The 12334-nt window shown below is 43.5% G+C and overlaps 1 protein-coding gene across 2 annotated transcripts in view; it reads right to left on the reverse strand.

The window, feature by feature from the left end:
- LOC6498366 (chaoptin) overlaps positions 1-12044 on the reverse strand; it is a 38796-nt gene extending 26752 nt beyond the window's left edge. For both annotated transcript variants that reach the window (XM_032455254.2, XM_014906611.3), the window contains exon 1: positions 11566-12044. The gene's annotated coding sequence lies outside the window, so the exon portion shown is untranslated. The remainder of the gene's footprint in view (positions 1-11565) is intronic.
- Between the last annotated feature and the right edge of the window lie 290 nt (positions 12045-12334).

The raw sequence follows: 12334 nt of genomic DNA on the forward strand, positions 1-12334 counted from the left end.
ATTAATACAAAACAAGTTACTTCAAAACTTGTTTAGTCTAATGAATATTATAAATCAATTCATTACTGCGATAGTTAGATTTAATCTGAGATGGCTCATTTAAAATGTATAGAAATCAAATGGATAGTGCACTTGGGTTGCAAACTCTCCTGTCTATATGTCTGGATATTCGGGCTTATGCAAGTTTGTAAGTGTGTCACGTTGCGAGGTGCTTTTCTCATTAAATGCGTAAATTTAATTGCCCCGACTGCGACACGTGGCGTATAATTAATGACGTGAGTCAGACCAGGGGCTGGGTCAGAGACATCAGCCGGGGGATCGGGGAACGAGGGACAAAGGTTCAGAGAGAACTCAAACCGAACATCAACTGAATAAGTCATAAGGTTTTGGCTTTACAGAGATGAGACAGGAAACGGGAATGGAGCGGCAGTGGCAGAGGCAGCGGCAGCGGCAGACCGACAGCATTCGTAGGACACAAATAAGCCATATCATTCGCATTTCGTGTATTGACTGGCAGTTAACATGGCTTGGCAAAAAGTTTGCAACGACTTCTGCCATTGTCCTTCGTGCATACCGAGAGAGACCCGGCCAAGGCACAATTGCAACTGTCATACGCATGCAACCAAATAAACGGGTCGATCGGAGGATGGGAGGACCTACGGGGCAAAGTAGGTAGCTGAAATTGAGGTGGAGAGTGCTCAGCACACATATCCATGAAAACATACTTTTACATATAGTACGGCAGTATGGCATGTGTGTGCCCGCATACATATATATTTGGCAACAATTTATAAGGGCAATACGTGCAGGGCATATGCCCGGGCCCGGGATAGGTTAGACTTCCTGTCGAGGACAACTATGCGAGGGCTACGCGTGTGCATACCAATGTCCTCACCGCTCAAGGCAATGCTCCAAGTAAAGAGGGAGACCGAGACCGAGTCAGAGACGGAGACGGACCAGCCCAGGGCAATCTGAACAATCCCAGCAAACATTTTAAAATCGAGCAACTAGAACCAGAAGCAAACAAGCCAACAACCAAAAAAAAAAAAAGAAAAAGGGAAGGAACTGAGTGCCAAAAAATAACTTCAGGCCAGAAGCCTCAAATACCCTGGAAGGTATTTCTGCATAACCAGGCTTTCTAGGCATTCTTTTGAGAGATTAAAAACTATGTTAATTAAATAACAAAAAATTTATGTTTTTTAATAACTAAGTAGCAAGCCTAATTTAAAAGTTTAGACTACATTATTTGAAATAATAGTTTCTCAGATTTCTCAGAAAAAGAGAGTCCCTTAAAGAAATCCGGAATTCACAAATGCAACTTACACCGGAGGTGGTTCCTGAATTCAACTTTGAGTTCTTGAAATTGCTAGAACTCTGCTGGCATGTCCGCCCTTCTATTCTTAGCCCGGATCCCTGCCGGTCGTAGAGCTACCAATTCGATAATAAATATTACAAGCTAGACAACAAAAGCAGCAGAAGAAACCTATATATGTCTGCGAGAATATATGTAGATGTCTGCGTATTGAAAATGAATTCAGCAAGAAAACGAAAAAGTTGCCAGCACAAAACGAGCGAAAAACAAATTAAATTCGGTTTGTCGTTCTCATTTTTTTTGCTTTTTCTTGCCCCACTCCAAGTTTTTCTTCTGCAACACAAATTTTTTTTAGCAATTACGTTTCGGAGGTGGTGGAGTAGGAGGAGCTGCACGAAGTCAGCGATTTGCATAAGTTGGGCGTGGCATTGCTGGGGCGTTGTCGCATTGATTACAAGCGTGAAAATGAATTTCGATTATGCCACGGCGGGGCAAGGACGAGGGCGAATTCGGATTCCGATTCGAGGACGCAGTGGGGACCCGTTGACAATGTTTTCGTTGCCTTTTGCTTTTCGATCTTTACGAGGGCTCATTGTCAGTCGTCTGGCGCCGCAAGGTAGGCTATGATTTCAGGACACGGATTGGTCGCAGGGTCTTTCGGCTGATGAGTTTCAATCCGCTTGGTTAGCCCAGGCATATGTAATTTGTGCAATGCATACGGGAGTGTAATCAAAGGCCACGCTTAAATCCACAGCACACACTTTCCGTGGATAAATATGCGACCGAACAAAATGGTTAAAAAAATGCATATTTGTTTACCTTCCAGCTGCCAAGGCCAATTATTCTTTGACAATATAAAATGGAAAAGTATTCTGTTCATTTAAATGGATAACAGATTTTGAAAATTATTCAAGCCATTCAAGCCAGATAAACCTGATACAAAACAGCAATAAAGAACATTATTTATTTGCAGGTTATTAAAATATAACCGATTCTGTTATCCTTTTATCCACTTATGGTTTCCACTTGGCCAGTGCTATATTTTATTTGGATCGGTGTGGTGTCAAGTTGGCAGTCGTCTTGAAAAATGTACTTTTTATGCTTCATTACGTGGCGTCTTCCTGTTGTCAGTTTTTCTTTACATTTCGTTTAACATTTGTCACTTTTATAGCCGCATGTGTGCGAGTCTGTCAGTCCGACTGTGTGCGAATCAGTATCCGTGTGCGTGTGTGTGCGTTGATGTTCGAGTGTTCCAGTGTTCGAGTGAGTGTGTACGCCCCGCAGCTGCCCATCTTCATTTCGGTATGTTTTACTTTTTCCTTTCGTTTCCTTTTTAGCGCCGTTGTACTGCTCTAGTTGTTTTTGCTATTGTTGATATGGTTGTTGTTGCCGTTTCATCAACAGCTGCTCCTGCCACACAGCTCCTTCCTCCCGTCTCGTCCTGGCTGGCAGGATACCCAAGCCCCAAACACTTTCGCCCAGCCTCCTTTACAACTTGATTTAAGGTTCAGTGGATATGCCGGATCGGTCCCATCTCCCCCACCCACTTACATTCCCATTTGGCATCGCCCCCGTCGCTCTGTCTCCATGTGCTTGTCTCCTGACAAATGTCATGTTCAAATTGCAGACTGAACTTTTGACTTTTGACAAGCGGCAACTGAGGCGCCGACTCAGCCGCGCGATTCCCTGATAGATATGAAGTGGATTCCGAAAGAGTCAAGGTCGGACACAAAGTGGAGCAGCCCAGAATGTCATCAAGTTGGACGTCTTAGTGTTTCAAATAGCTTTTATTTGGCTTTCCGTAAATCAAATTATTTATTTTCCCTTGGGCTTGTTAAAGTTTATATTTCGTTATACTGCCCGCTGGCACTGTGTTTATTTGCGTTTTGAAAAAGCAAATCGGTTGCCTTGATTGGAGCCACAATTTGTCTCACTTTATAGATTTGTGATGATTGTTTGGTAAAATAGTCCATGATTGTATATAATAAATATCAATTCATTTCCAGTTCAATTATCCCATTCAAAAGAAGTGATGGCTGGGATATCTCACTTGGAAAGGCCAAAGGATTATGCCTAACTTCTCCCAATAGATTTCTCAATTTCATTGAATAATTGTCTTGCCCTTCAACACCTTTGGCTTTGGACCATTTACATATCACACTTGGTCTATTTGCGACATTAAAGCCATTGAGAATAGGATATTCCGGGGCAAGCCCCTCGGCATCAGGGCTGAATCACATTAGCGTGTTAAACTACTTAACATGTTGAAAGACAAACCTGAGACTGTTTGGCCCGAGGGCGGGCCTAATACCCGAAACACATTCATTTCGGGGCATTATAGCCGGCGTTTCGCATTACAACTGATTGAATTAATCAGCTTCATTATTTGGGCACTACTCGGGGATTTAATGCATTTACAGGGCATGTTTCAATTAGGCCATAACCAAGGCCGGGCCACATAAATTCTCTCACCGGATCGAATCGAGTCGAGTCGAATCGCCTTGAATTGAATGGCACGGCTTTGGGAAGGAATGTTTAATGTATATGTATAAAGAAAAGAGCTTCAAGCTTGAATGCGAGAATTTATGCGACTACGTGCAAGGCATTTGCCAATGCTACAACTCCCATACCCCATCCTTCGTCCTCGTGGAAGTGGCCGGTCGTTGAATCCTCGAATTGGCAAGTGTGTGTAGTGGCATTTGTTGTATGCATATTTAATGGAACCGAAAGAATCGGTATTGGCCATTATTGGGATTGGTTTGCCATGACAAAAGGCCAAAAAATAAACAAAACTAACCAACAAACAAATTGGTAAACAACTCCAAGACCTACAATAACATTATTCTTCCGCACTCTACATGAATTTATTTCTGAAAATAAGTGCTCTGATATTCATAATTTTATTCAAACATTTATTGTTCTGCCTTGAGGGTTGATATGGGCATTTTTATATTGGTACTTTAATCAAAAAGTTTTCATTTCATATTTTCGAATAAATCGCCAAGGATTACAATTCGAATGGTGATGATGATGATGATTTCGCAATCAGTGTCCCAAAAGTGCCGAAGCCTCGACAGGTGACAAGCTTACATTCATACCGGAGTATCTACAAGATACTTCGAACAATGAGGAAGACACGAAAGATATATTACGCACACACCCACACACACACTCTCTGCCACATTCATCCTGCACGAATATTGTATTATTTTCAATAAGCAGGCGACATATTGATAACAAAAGCTTTGAAATATACACCAGGAGAGGGACCTCCGTTCGTCCCTTGATTTCAATGGCTGGAAAATATTGAATACCCCCCACTTCCCCTACTCCTCTTCAAACACACACAGATACACAAAGGAGATGACGGAGCGAGGTGGCATCGAAGCGCAAAGTAAAGCATTTTGTGCCCCAAAAAAAAAAAAAAGAAAGGAAAAAGAAGAAATATGGCATGGCAATGTCATTGTATTGGTTATAAATGTATGCAGCGGGCGTGTGTGTTTTGATGGGGGATTAGACTTCCAGGAGTGGACTGGAAAGGGGCTGCGGAATTCTTATTATATTCACCCACTCTGAGGCAGATATGATGCCGAAATGATGATATGAGTGCAATGACAGGAGAACCGCAAGCCAAAGAGTAGATTCACATCCTGGCAGGGAACTATAAGGACAAACAGAAAAAAGGAATGGAAAAGCTCCGACTCCGAGCAGGAAGACAGGGAAAACCATTTAAAAATGGCACACAGCAAAAGATGCAAATGAGAATCGGTTTCTGCTGTTGCTGCAACACAGCTCACAGCTCCTTCCACATGCCGCACTCAAAAGTTAACGGTGGTTTTGGCCCCCACACACTACAACCCACCCAGTCCCAAGCACAGGACACATACTCCCCAATACCGAGTCAGTCAATCACTCCCGCTTCGATTACAGCAGAAGGAGTGACGTTTTTAGTTGCACCACCAGAAGCAGAAAAACCCGCAAAATGAATGAAAAGCGACCATGAGAAGGGGAAAATCCAACTTTTACCCGTCTGCCGCCCAACCTTTGTACTGTCCCCCTTTTGAGCAGTGTCTGCTGCTGTCACATAATCCTCTTTTTCAATAAGATTTAAATTTGCATTTGACACATATTGGACGAGGACAGCCAAGCCAGCAAGGAGGACTCTGACGACAGCCCAATCCCAGCCAGAAACCCGAAACGAACATGTCGACAACAACTCGCCAGCACCACCAGTCCTGGGAATGGGAAACAAAATCCTCATTCTCCTGCACATATTTATACTTCTTTCTGAAATACATATGTTGGCCAACATATTTCAGCTCTCAACTAATGCGAATTTGTATGGTATTTATGGATTTGATTGATTTTCCTTTTTATTTTTTGGGGGGATGAATATTTTCCCCCCCGTTTAGTTTGCAACAATTACGAAAGTGTTAGCTGGAAGATATGAGGACATTGCAATTTCGGTTTGAATATTTTTAAATTATGGGAGTTTGGTAAAAAAACAGGCAAGGAAGATTTCATTTCATTTTATGATATCCGGTACTCTTCAGTTCCACACCATTCCCATTCTTCCAATTTTACAAAAATAAATTCTTATAACAACATTTTGTTTCAAACTTTTTGGTGCTTCGGAAAAGTCCAGTGAAACAAGCGTATAGTGAAACGGGATAAAAAAGCTATAGCTCTTCAAAAAACTGCTCTTTTTAAAGTTTGATTTGTAGATATTGAAGATTTACAAAGTCTTTGGAACTCTAAGCGATATCATTTAATAATAGTATATTCCATAAAAATAATCATAAAGATTTTTATCTTTCAATGAATATAGCTCTGAAGGTTTCAGTTTTATTAAATACTCTTAAAACTCTTAGTTGCCATGCATATTTCTCATTTCGGTGATACTTTAAGCGAATCTTTAATATTCCGCCCCGTATTCCGGCCCGGCCTCTTAACCGCCGCATTAGCATAGGCTCTAGAACAGAACATATATTTAACCTCGACGCTTGCATAACAGAAGCGGTGGCGAGGCGCGAGCTTAGAAAGGGAAGGGCGGAATGGGCGAAGGGGAGGCCTTCATCGGCTGCAAATAGTGGAAAAGGTAGCGCACAATAGAGGAAACTGCGCGTCATTAGCATAGCTAAGGGAATTGTTTTAGCCGGTTGCAGTTCGTTTGGTTCCGTTTGGTTTTGGTCGAGGCTTTGGGTTGGCACGGGGCGGCCGGAATGCAGGGGGCGACGGCCGACATGGCTGACATGGTATGTGATTTGATTTCGCTCACTCTTTCCTTTCCCCCCGGTTGTGGGGTGGTCGCGGCCCGGAGCCAAATAGGGGTAAGTAGGCTTTGGTTTGGAAACCTCATTAGGCTGACATTCCAATATGTCAGATTGCGGCTACCGGCGAGTAGTGCGGCAAAACCAATAAAATGCCCAATTCGAAAACAAGTGAATTGATAGCGCCGATACTTGGACATCAATTACGTCGCATTCAATATCAACATAAATGTCACCTAATTGTGGCCTTCACATTCCAAATTAGTTTCAATTGCCCCCAAATTCGTGTCTCTGATTTATGGATAAAAAATTATTAAAAACTTTGAATAATTCGGAGAGTGCCACTTGGAATGAGCTTGTTCTCTCAGCCATTTCACAGCATTGTAATGCCAATGTATGACCATTAGCATCAATTATGTTGCCCCGACACGAGACTCGGATACCCCATTCATCGGACTGACAATGCATAATATCGTATTATCAAGCTCCACTTACGCCCTATCTAATTGCATCTCATCTGCTATTTCAATTCTCGCTGCCATTCTTTGTCAATAAGTTGCCAGTTTGCCCCTGGCCAGCCACTCGGTTATCCTACTACTTCCTCCTACATATGCTCATCCATTTATCATAGTGGCTATAACCATTGTATCTCTCCCCTGTCACATCCCAGCATCCTCCTCCCAGACCCTCCCAGAACACTGTGTGGGTCGTGCATCGTCCTTAGCTCGCTTCATTAAAAAGTAAGCCCTTTTAAATTGGCCCCCTCCTTCGACGGCAGTGTGCTCCATTCCGCCAACCAATTGACATTCATAGAAAGCAACGAGTCTGCGTTCTATTCTTCGTTCTTCTGTGTACGATTTCCCCTCATATTCCATATCTTTTTTTCGTTTTTCCGTTTTTTTCGGATCCCTTCTCAAATCGTTTTGGCCTGTTCATCTTTTTCCCTTTTTTTTTTTTGCATCTGTGTGTGCGTGTTTGCCTTTCAATTTGCTGACTGCTGCGTGTGTGCCCAGTTAGAGAAACATAATCGGGCAATACTTTTCCAGCTATTTGCGTGGCAAATATTTTTGCCGGGAACCGAGAACCCGCTGCCGGAATCCGGGAGCAGGGCAGGAGCAGGGAACGGTTGCCAAGAAAACCAACGAGCCATCGAAGCGCAGCCAGCAACAAAATTGTCAAAGGATTCGCTCAGTGAGTTAGAATTTTTCCACGGTTGGCGGGCTAGGCGGATGGGCGGCTGGGCGTCCTGGTTTCGGTTTCTATCCCGGCTTAGCTTTGGGCCTGTTTGTCATCATCTCCATATCTGTCGGCCAATTTACATTTACGAGCCGGCAGCGACGGCAGCCGGGTTAGCCGTCAAATATGCTAAATAACAAACTATTTTGCATTTTTATTTTATTTGCTTCCCTTCTCTCTTTTTTACGCCCCATCTCGTATTGAACCTTAAAGTGGGCCAACCGAGCCTACGGGTGGGGCCTGGCCAAGAAATGTCTTGAACGCAGAGAATTTTTGTGCGGCTTTCAATGTGAGGCTGAGTTGTGTCTCATTCTGCTTCTGCTTCAGGTTCTGTTTCTGCGTTTGTGTCTGCATCTGTATCTTTGTAGCATGTCCTCCCCGGTTTGTTTACACTACCATGTCAATTTAAATCTATGTCAAAACACACGACTTAGTTGAGGTTTATTTATGTCGGTTGGCCCCGTATTTCTCCCACACCCACACACACATTCACCGGCTCCTCGTATTTCCTGCCTCCACAATTCAATAAAAAAAAGTGGAAGAGGTTTTTTATTTGCATTTCCGAGTCACGTAAATGGATCTTTGACACTATCTGGATAATATTCGCTTTCCAACGACTTCCGTTCCGCACCTCCCGTCAATACCTTTTCAATTGGTTTGCCTTAAAATGTCGCATACAATAAAGATCTAATTTCCGCCCCAACAGTATTCACAGTCATGTGTGCTATTTTTAACAAATTAAAGAGGAAAGATACCTTTTACGCTCGGCTATTAGTGGGGGCGTGACTGGACTTAAGCCCATCAAACGTATGATTAGCATCAATCAGTGAAATGCCGGCACTTTTAATTAAAAATCAATCAGTTGCTGTGACATAAAACTGAATGGTTCGATAAACAGCAACTGGCTGGACTATACCGTGTTCACCTATCCCGAGTTTAGGACCCGTATCGAAATAGCATCGACTCGCATCGAATGGGCCATGTTTGAAAAGGGGCGTGGCTGTGGGCGATACATTGAAAATTTTGTAGTGGACATCAATCATTTTGTTGCACGCCTGGCCAAAGTTTCGTGTTAATCACGAAAACACCATGGCATGATAGATTGACTCGGCGTTTTGTGTGCCTAAGGTTGGGTCCTGGTAATTAGGGGTCTATTTGATTGGAAAATGTAGACGTCAGGAAGTTTATAGGGATTTGACTTTTGACCTAACCATTTGATAGTTTTTCGGTGGCTTCCATGTTGTTTAAACATTCAACGTTTAGGGGCACGTTTTAATTTCAGGAAGATCAAAGTCACTGACAGCTCTGCCTAACTTCAGCCCAAAATCTGTGTAAACTCCACAAGCTACAATAAATTAAAATTTTTAAAACGAAATAAACCATGACTTTTTTAACTTTCCGATTAAAATTCAACCTTTTTCTGTCGATGCCAAAGGCAACACTGCGTATGAGTGATAACATTGCTTGCGGCCCCTAAAAGTATGCAATAAAAATCACTCACTTTTCAAGAGCCACACAGCAACACTGAAATCAATAAAACGAGGTGCATAAATAATTTTATACAAAGCGATCTTAATGAGTAGATTAAAAATAGAAAGTTTGCTGGCACTAGGGGAAAAATATTCGTATCCCTGTCAGGCTAAATTAACTCTGGGGCTTTCAGTAGTATGGAGAGAAGACCTTGTTTATGATTACTTTCACGCCTGTCTGGTCATTAACCCCCAAATAACTTGTTAACCCAGCCCTACTCACACCAGAAACAGAAACAACAAAAAATCTGGAATTTGCGGTCCACATTTCGGGTTCTGTCTCTCGCTTTTTTGCATTTTTATTAGTCCACAAATAAAAGTTTCTGTTGTTCGCCTATCCATGATGAGGGTTCAACCGTGGTTTGTGGGGAAAGGTCTGAGGTCCTAAAACATAAACAGATCAATAAAACAGGACGAAAGAAGCATAGCCAGGGACGACAGCCGCAAAACTACCAAAGGAATCCACCAGGACAACGGCAAAGGCAACATCAGCAACTGGCGCAGTTCCCATGCAAATTTCTCAGGACCTCCGGCATTCCCCGACATTCCTTCGGAGACCCTAGAATCACTTCGAGGACGACACTCTCCACGCCATTAACTGTTGCCCGTCTATTTGTTTGTACAAATAATGTGTAAGCAGGCATATTTTTGTCAACGAGGCTAATTTCTGTCACAGATTTACGTGACAATGGCCCAGGCAAGAAGGCAAATCCCAAACCCTAAGAAATCCCCAACAACACCCCAGCACGCATACTCGGAAAATAACGAACAACAACCAACCAGAAAAAAAAATAATAATGGGGAGAAAAAAATAACAACAATTACAAAACAGGTTTCATCCAAGGAGGTGGGGGCCGAATGGGCCAAGTCTGGCAGTTTTTGGTGGAAATATTTTTGTTTCTTTTGCTGTCACTGAGGTTGCCTTCTCCTCGTCGTCGTCGTTTTGCGGCCAGTCGGTAAAAGCCATAAAAAGAAATATACCAGCAGAGCACTACGGAAAAAAAGCGGCCAAAAACAAAACTAAGCCGTGAAGAAGCAGCGTCTAAAAAAACTGGGTTAGCTTCTTGTTCCTCACACTCCCCCGCCATCACCTCATCACCATCCTCATACCAATGTTATTGTTGGTTCTGAGATTTTTTTTTTTAACTTTTTGTAGCACCTATGTTGCAATGTTTTTGCTCTTTCTGAATGATGCGCCCTGCTCTTGTCCGTCTTGGTTATTGTTGTCCAAGAAACTGAATGTGTGACACATATGCAGTCTACACACCGAAATCCCACCCACTACTGCAGCACTCGTTCCCCAGATTTCTCTGGTTCGTTCCACATTTTCTAGTATGCATCTTAAGCAAAAGCAGAGTTATGACTGGTATGACTGATTCATGACAGGATTTTTCATTTATCTGTTCAATCTGAAAGCTATCCTTGAATTGTAGCTTTTAATTGATTTCTGTAAAAAGTCATTCTTTGCGGATATTAATTTGACACAATTAGGGGTTCTTGGGATGCACTTTCTAACAATTTCCAAGAATCTTGGTAAAAGCAGTGCAAGGTTCCTTAAGAGCTCGTTTACTTAAAAAAGCGGGTCAGATTACAAGCTAACAAGGCCTAATTCCCGCAAATGATGGCTCTCCAATATAAATTATGGAAACGGAAATGAAAGTACAATCTCAATGGATTCCGCGAGACAGCAGGACATATCACCATTGCTGATTGAACCTGATGTAAGCATTAATTTCGAGTATGAGTTTGGCAGGGAGCGTCTTCTTCCGGCCTCCGGCCCCTGACCTTTATCTCCTCCCAACCTACCACCTACCACCCACTACCCATCGCCTCCCACCTCCCGCTGGGGCTGTTTATTGGCTGACAAGTGCTGCACATCCGGGCTGCGTTTGCGGAAATGAGCAAATGACTAATGACTGACCAGTGGCAGGCACCCAGAGCGACGATTGACCCTTGCGCCCCTTTGGGGCACCCCTGTCCCCACTCTTCCAACTCAGATTTTTGCTTTCTGTTTTCTGCTTGGTGCTTCTTGTTTACTGTGCGCTTCAATTAAAGCATCTTGCAGGAAATTGAACTTTTAGTCAAGTGGCCAACGAGGGCAGATGGATGGTTGGTTGGATGAGTGGAGCGGACTGGTGTGGAGTGGGTGGTGGATGGGTGGCTTGTGATGGAATGTGGCTGGGGTCAAAGCCGGCAGTCTCATCAATCTGTTACGTACTTGACTTGTGTGGGTGGTGTTGCTGGTCGGCGGCTGTTCAAGGCTCGGCAATCTTATCCGTATCCAGTTGTTGCATGTGCTTTGCTTACTTTCCGTGACTTTCCACGCCCGTGTTCGCCTTTCTTCACTTTCTTAGCTTTGCTGCTGACTCTGGCCAAGTTTGATTATCACTTCACTGTAGCACTGCGGCAATCACAGCCGATTGCCTCTGATCCACTGAACCACTGAAATTCTTGCTCTTGAATATACTGTGCGAGCCAGCTTCCTTATATTTCAATTTTCTTTGTCACATTCTGCCACTCCAGCTGGCCGGGCCCAGTCGCTAATCGCGGGATATAGCCGCTAATCGGCCACCCGACTCGCCGACCAACCTCAACCTCAACATCAACATCAACAACAAAATGAACATTAACACACTCCGCTCCACTTAAGCCCAAAGCGTTGCTCACGCGCCAAATAACAAACGTGCACTGGCACATCCGCGGCACATTATGCGCATTTTATGGCACGTCGGCGACCTCGTAGTGCCACTTCGTTTTTAGATCACCCGAGACCATGCCGTACGAGCAACATGCAACACGGAAACTGTTGTCCTAGGCGCAACAGACGCGCCACGAAGCCGGACGGGCAGTCTCGTGCCGTTGAATTAAGTGAGTGCTAAGGGGCCCGAGAGTCGGAAACCCGAGTGGCAGAGAATCTGAACATGCGCCCTTCATGGTCTTGAAATTATTTCAAGCTGGCAGTGCCCCCGAAATTCTAGACAAGACAG

This window comes from Drosophila ananassae, chromosome 3R, assembly GCF_017639315.1.
Source record: "Drosophila ananassae strain 14024-0371.13 chromosome 3R, ASM1763931v2, whole genome shotgun sequence".
NCBI classification, from domain to species: domain Eukaryota; kingdom Metazoa; phylum Arthropoda; class Insecta; order Diptera; family Drosophilidae; genus Drosophila; species Drosophila ananassae.